The sequence below is a fragment of the Balaenoptera ricei genome, chromosome 3 (assembly GCF_028023285.1).
Source record: "Balaenoptera ricei isolate mBalRic1 chromosome 3, mBalRic1.hap2, whole genome shotgun sequence".
NCBI classification, from domain to species: domain Eukaryota; kingdom Metazoa; phylum Chordata; class Mammalia; order Artiodactyla; family Balaenopteridae; genus Balaenoptera; species Balaenoptera ricei.
In genome coordinates this window covers 5,293,377-5,300,418 of record NC_082641.1, presented here as the reverse complement: position 1 = coordinate 5,300,418, position 7,042 = coordinate 5,293,377, and the positions used below count along the sequence as shown (strand labels likewise).

Below are 7,042 nucleotides of genomic sequence, written 5' to 3'. Positions count from 1 at the left end.
GGGAGGACCCCAGGCGTGTGGGGGGCAACCCCGTCTGTGCTCACCGTGGCCTCTTTGCGTGACTTCGGACCTGTTTGTAGACTTTTTCTCCTCTGCTCTCAGCTTCTCCCTCTCTTCTGGACTCTTTGCATAAGCCAATAAACAAGCTCAGTTTCCTCTAATCTGAATAAATAAATGCATGTGCGAACGCCCCCTCTTCCCCACCAACTTCGTCAGGCTTCTCTCCTTCCTCGAGCTGTTGCACCTTCACGATCCCAGACGCACAGCTCTGTCCAGTCCCTGCTTCTCCCTTCATGGGGTGTCCTCTTCCCCCGTGACCTGACTTGGCTTTTTGTCCTGGTTCTTTCTCTCTGTCACAGCTCAAGGATCACCTGGTCCAACTCATAGGTCTACAGCCGGGATTCAGACCCAGGTCTGTCTGATTCCGGAGCGGGAGAGGAGATACCCAAACAAGGAAGTGGTCACTGAACACGCTCCCTGCAACTTCCTTTTTCACCTGCCTCGGCTCTATCTTTGGTCTGGCGGCAAATATTCATCCCTCCTCCTCGCTCCATGATGCTGGGTCTGAAAACACGAGTCACTTTGGTTGATGGGATGTGAGCAGGCTGATGCAAGTGGCTGCTTCAGATGCCACCTCATCCTTGGCTCAGCTCCTGCCATCCTGTCTCGCATCCCAGGTGGCCACTGGTCCAGGACGAGAAAACACCCGGAGGAGACCTGAGCCTGACAGTCTGGAGCCCAGGGCAGTCAAGCCCTGCCAATGCTAGCCAACCCACAGATCCTTAAGCAAGAAGAAGTCTTTGCTACTGGAAACCACTGATGTTCGGGCTTGTTTGATACACAGCATTAGCATAGCAAAAGCTGACTAATACACTCTCCCATATGTTGGGGTTACCAGTAAGAAGTGAAATACATCCACAAAGCTTACAGAAAAAAGAGAAAGGGAAAATGCTAAGTCCTTAGAAGACCCACAGGCAAGACGAGGTCAGCTATTAGTGAAAGCTGTGTTTATAGACAGAAGCTTCCAAATCGGTTTTCTGAAAAACACACCAGTAACTGGCTGGTCCACAAATCCCCTCCCGAAGACTGTCATAAAGACCCTTTTTCCCCTTGACCTTGTGAGGACATACAGAGGGCACTCCACGGGAGCACGGCTGTCGCTCCCACCCCCGCCCCTTACTCATTCCACCCCAGGGGGGCCCGAATGGCTTCTGTCACGGGTGAATTTGAGAGAAGGAACAGAAGCCCCTTTTCTCTCCTTTCTCCACGCGGACCATGCAGTCTGGTCTGTTGTCTACCCTGCTGCAGGGGCTTTCCCCTAGGAAGGACTTACTCAGTGACTGGGTGAGTGGATAGCAGAATTGAGGGATGGGGGCACAAGTCCATTTTTTCACAGACATAACTACATTTTAGGGGAAAAAAATGTTATTGGGGATAAAGTTTTATCCCTAGTGGCTTGACACCTACATTATTTCTCAGCTGGTCCCTAATTCAGGCAGGCAGGAAAGAAAGGGATGTTAATGACTAATCTCCTAAGACTTCAAACTAAAATAATTTACAGTAACATAACTTAGAGTATAAAAATCATATCTGTCAGGGAAGAAATCACTGGGTTTACATCTGAGATCCATGAAGGGCTAAGCAAGAGGTACCCTTCTGTAACTTATGCACTGCCTACCTTGGAAGAGCATGGCATATCCATGTCAAAGACCTTTCGATGAAGGAGGTTCCCATATTAAGATGTGGAACAGGCTAAACTATGGGAAACTACCTTAAATCAATTAAATTTGTCCTTTTGTGTTAGAACAGTGATCAATTGTAGCATAAATAATGGTTTGGACCTTGAAGACACCTGTCGATGCCGCTCAAATGTTAATGAGACAAACACTCCTGCTAAAGATTTAAAAAAATATATCTACCTTTCAGACATACTTGGTACGTTCAAAACACTGCCTCTTGCCGAAAGGACTAACAGCGGTAATGGACCATGGAAGCTTCTGTAAAAGGCATGTGAAGACAGCTGATAATTGAAGTTGGAAGGACCTTAATGAATTGCTAGTTGTTACTACCAATTTTCTAGGCTTGCACCAAAGTTTCCATCTCTAGCAGCTTCAACATAACCAAGTCTTTGGAAGCATGCAGAGTCCATAGAATTAGAATGTTTTCCAGGAACATTTTTCTGGAACATCTCAGGTCGACTCTGTGCAGAAGGGACTTTCCCCATCAGGGTCTCAACCTTCTCACCATCTAGGGAACTTCATACCCTCCCATTTGTAAGAAGGCTTTAAGTAAAACTTTATTAAGTAAGGAAAAATTCTTTTCTCATTTATATTTATCAAAGATAAATACCAAGTCCTCCATCTACTTAGAAAACCCAGTTTAAGCACATCAAATTGCTATCATTCAAGCCAATAATGAAACTTCACATTTACATGATTTCCATGCTGCTATCCAAGCAAATGTGTCTTATTCACTGGAAAGATCTGTTAATAGTTCAGAGACCCCCTTTACTACCTTCTCTGCCCCCAGGAGTCTGTCTGTCAATTGGGATACACTGATTTAAAGGATCTGCCTACTAAAATCCTATGAGTAAACCTCTGCCAATAATCCTACAACAATTAAATATTGCCAGAATAGGGGGAATTTTTTCTATTCATTCACCTAATTGGATAAGAGTTTCTTACCTCACCCAACGTCCAACATGGAAAATTACAAGTTGATTGAGGAAGGAATGAACAACAGAGAGATAGGGGTTAATGGAAATAAAAGTGGGGAAAGTGCACATAGAGCTGACTTGTATGAGATTCCACAGTGAGCCCTCATGGATGTACAGAGGTTGGCAAAGTGTCCTGGAGAAGAGGGAAAAGATGCTGTAAGCAAAAGCAGTGCCCCAATCCTTCTTTGTTTTTTGTTTGTTTGTTTTTGTTTTTTTTAAATCAGGAATGTATGTTTATTTCATTATAAAAAACAAAACAAAGCAGATTCATCCCCCAAAGAGTACTGTATCCTTTAAAGCAGTAGCAATCACAAGGCACATATGTACAAAATACCTCAAGCAAAATAGAAACTAAACATTAAAAAAAATATGTTATTTAAAAAGATGTTGAAGACCATTTGTTAACATGAACATATATTATAAAATGACATTTTTAATATAATTTTATTCCTTTCCCTTTAATAAGAGATGGAGTAATAGTGTAATATTTATGTACTATCTTGTGGCACATATCACAAACATTTATACCACCCAACTTGGTTTGCTAAGGGAAAAACAGATAGCTAAAGCACAGCTTAAAAATTTTATTTTTAGCACTTTCACATCTTTTTTAGATATCTGGAATTCATAAGCTGAAAAGAAATAAAGGTCTCATTTTCTTTAGCTTAGAAAAAGCCTGTAGTTATACACCCCTAGGAAACCCACTATACAAAAAAGAATACATTCAAAATATTCTAAAATATCAAGGACGTGATTTCTATTTTGGGATCATCACAATAATCCTCCTCCAAAAACAGATTAGAAGCCAACACATAATGAATGTAAAGGTCAACTTACTAAAATAAAATAGTATTTGATTTAAATTGTTGCTCACTTAGGAAGTATAATGACTATTCTCTGGTCAAAGATGCTAAGATTCACTGTTATAAATGGTGCAACATCAGTATTTAGTGTATATAAAAATTCTAGGATTCAAATATATTTTAATGAAAAGTTTATAATAATCACACAAAAAGTATTCCTTTATATATTAACCACGATTGAGCTTCACATGACGAAGACTGAAAAAGATGTGGTTGAATTAGATCTTCAATACCTTTTGTATCATATATGCTGAAGTGCCTCTAAGCTTTAATGTTGCAGACAATTTTCTATGAGATATTAAGGAGTGCTCACAATCTTTACCATTAGAAGGGAAAGAAGATAAACTGAAGCTCCATTTTTAAACAATGACAACAAAAAGAAGAATATAAAAAACTAGTATTAATAAAACATTTAAATAGTACAAAATAGCAGAATTTAAATATCAGTTATATGCTGTCATTACTTGGGCTTTTGGATGTGTTTTCTTTTAAGTAACCAGCATCCTTCTCATCTAGTGACACCCCATCTGGTACCCGCAGGCCCCCTCTGGCTCGCTCTGCAGTGACTCTGAGGTCTGTCTGCGTGTTGCGTGGTGAGCGGCCACCAGACCCCAGACTAAAGCAGCACGGTCTGGGCCACCTTGCTGACCGTGGACACAGCTTTCTCCAGTTCCTCTTCTGTTTGTTCCCCTGTGACCACAGCCCTAATGCACGGAGAAGGGAGATACTTCTCTTCTTTCTCCAGGTAGCGCTCCTAAGTTCACGCGATACCTCTGTCCGTGCACTGAGTTACAATTTCCTGAAGTAGTTTAACCTCTCTTTCTTGACACCCAGTGTTCTCTTCCAGCAGGAGGTGAAATGCCGGAGAAATGAACTCACCCACCACTCTTAATCCAGAAATGCCTTGTAAAGCTTTATGGATTCGTTTGCACTTTTCCTGGATTTTCTTCCATGATGTTGAGGGTCTCAGTTGCAGCAGCAGCTAACAGGGGAGGGGTAACGAAGCTGAAAAGCAGTATCCCTGGCCGGAAAGTCACAGATGGTCAGTTACGGAAGACCTGCCACAGCAGAAACCCCCAACAGAAGCAAGTGAATTCTCCGTGTTGGCACTGATAAGATCAATATGATCAATATTGATTCCAAAATGCTCAGTGACTCCTCGGTCATGCTCCCCCAGGACTCCAAACGAAAGGCTTTCCTCCAGAAAGATCCTTGCTTTATATTTGTACTTTAACTGAACCAGTTCTGGAAGAGGGCAAATTGTTCCAGTATTCATGTACAAGCCTTCGACTACAAAGAAATGTCGAGTTACACAAGCCTTGCGAGGATTCTTTTGATCTTCCGTCTCTTGTTCTTTTAGTGGTTGTTCCAGGTCATCCGTATCATTATGGTTAAATAGCTTACTATCACTACGTGATGCCTGTAATCCCTTCTGAATAGCAAAGCAGGCAGCTTTATCTACAGACACAATGTCCCCTCTCTTAGAGCAAGCAGGAGTAGCACTGGCTATCACGGCAAATCCGTATGAGTGTATAATGGCTGCTTCCGTCTTCATACATTTTGCCAGGCAGTCTTCCAAATCCAAGTGCACATCAAATGTGCCATAAAATCCTTTAGGTCCACAAGTTCCCACACCATACTTCTTTAGAGATGCCAAAGATGCTGCCTTGAGCCTAGGGTTATCCAACAATCCAAGAAAACTGAATGAGGCAAAGTTTATACCTTCTTTTCCATTCACCACAATGTTATGGCTTTTGGAGGGCCTGAAACGATGTTATAGTTGACAGCAGGAAGGTCTCTTGAGACAGGAGAAACGAGAGGTTCTGGTTGCCAAGCTTCAATCAATTCTTCCTTTTCCTTGACTGTAAGATCAGAAATCGTTCTTGTAACTTGTATGTTTTAGAGAAAAGAAGTCTGATTATCCAGAGTATTAAAATTCCTTCCAAAATAAGATGATAAACAGGAGCCTTAACGAAATTATCCACGTCAGGTCTTCTTTTCAACTGTACATTTCCAGGATAAAGGCCAGGCTGACTTTTACGTTTTACACAGCTAAACACACTAAGTGCATGTAGAAGATTCCAGATAATAACTAAGCCCCCATCAGTCCGTTATGGGGTGCTATATTCCAATAGGTTGTCATTGGAAAGTCATTTTAAAAATGTATTTAGAAATGGAAATACAAATAATTTTCGAACATTAGACAGAAAGAAAGCACTGATGATTCACAATAGTTAAAAAAATTCAGAAGGTGGGGACAGTGAAATTGCTGACAATTTCATATATAAACTTTCAGGTCATTGCACAAGTAACTTTAAAACTACATACATGTTGCATATGTTTGGGTACACAGCAAGACTCCTCAAATTCTGCATACACGGTGCACAGAAATTAGAAGCAAAACCAGAAATCTAAGACTATTTTTAAAATTTGCTGATCCCTCCTGAATGTAATTCAGTTAAGAATGAGGACTCCTCTACTAAAAAAATCCTTTTGGTTTCATCAATAATCAGATTATAGTTGACAAACGTAAGTCCAAGTCATGAGTTAAATATTCCACTCCACAGAGAAATCATCCTAAGAAAAGTTTAAATGTCTACTGAATTAATAAAAATCACAAATGTGGCTTCTTTTCTTCCCTAGGAAATGTTACATCCGGGAGGACTTCTCACTCATGGTCAATACCAAGGTATGAGAAGTTACATAGTAAGAGGGCAGTCTTCAAAAAGGCAGCAACAATATATAGTAGAAATTACTCATTTCTAAAAAAAAAAAAGAAATCTTAAATTTTAGTGGCTCATCTTAGTCACTGTAATCTACCTAAGGGTGGACATCACCTCAGCCCTACTTGCTCTCTTAACTGGTTTTTTTTTTTTCAAAACGTCCTGATGGGTTTTACAATGATACAACTTGCATCATCACCCTTGCCAGTAAGTGCAATATTAAGTTTTAAGAAAATTATCAAAAGAAAACTGAGATTCACTTTAAATGAATGTAAGCTCTGTAAGAACAGGGACTTTTACCTGTTCGCTCACTGCACTATTCCCCGCATCTAGATCTCTGCTGTCCAATACTGTAGCCACTAGCACCATTCAACTATTTAAATACACATCTAAGTTAAATTAAATGGAAAATTCAGCCCCTCAGTTGCACTAGCCGCGTTTCAAGTGCTTAACAGCCACACGTGGTTAGCGGCTACTGTACTGAACAGCTCAGAGGACACGCAGAAAGTTCTATTGCACAGCACATGGAAACTCACTAAATGTCAAATGAACGAACATGCTCCAAGACTGACATTTAAAAATTTCATATTATCTTACCTACCTGAAAGAGCTGGTCTTTCAAAAAAGCTCCTAACAAGTCTTTCTTTAAAAATTTACTAAAATAGTTGTATCTTTACAAGACAGAAAATGGGACGTATGCAGAAGAATGACAAACTATTTCACGTACCTAAATCATTCGG

At 40.5% G+C, this 7,042-nt stretch overlaps 1 pseudogene; it reads right to left on the bottom strand.

Moving 5' to 3' along the window:
* Window positions 1–4,195: 4,195 nt before the first annotated feature.
* On the bottom strand, window positions 4,196–6,671 carry LOC132362151 (serine palmitoyltransferase 1-like; annotated as a pseudogene).
* Between the last annotated feature and the right edge of the window lie 371 nt (window positions 6,672–7,042).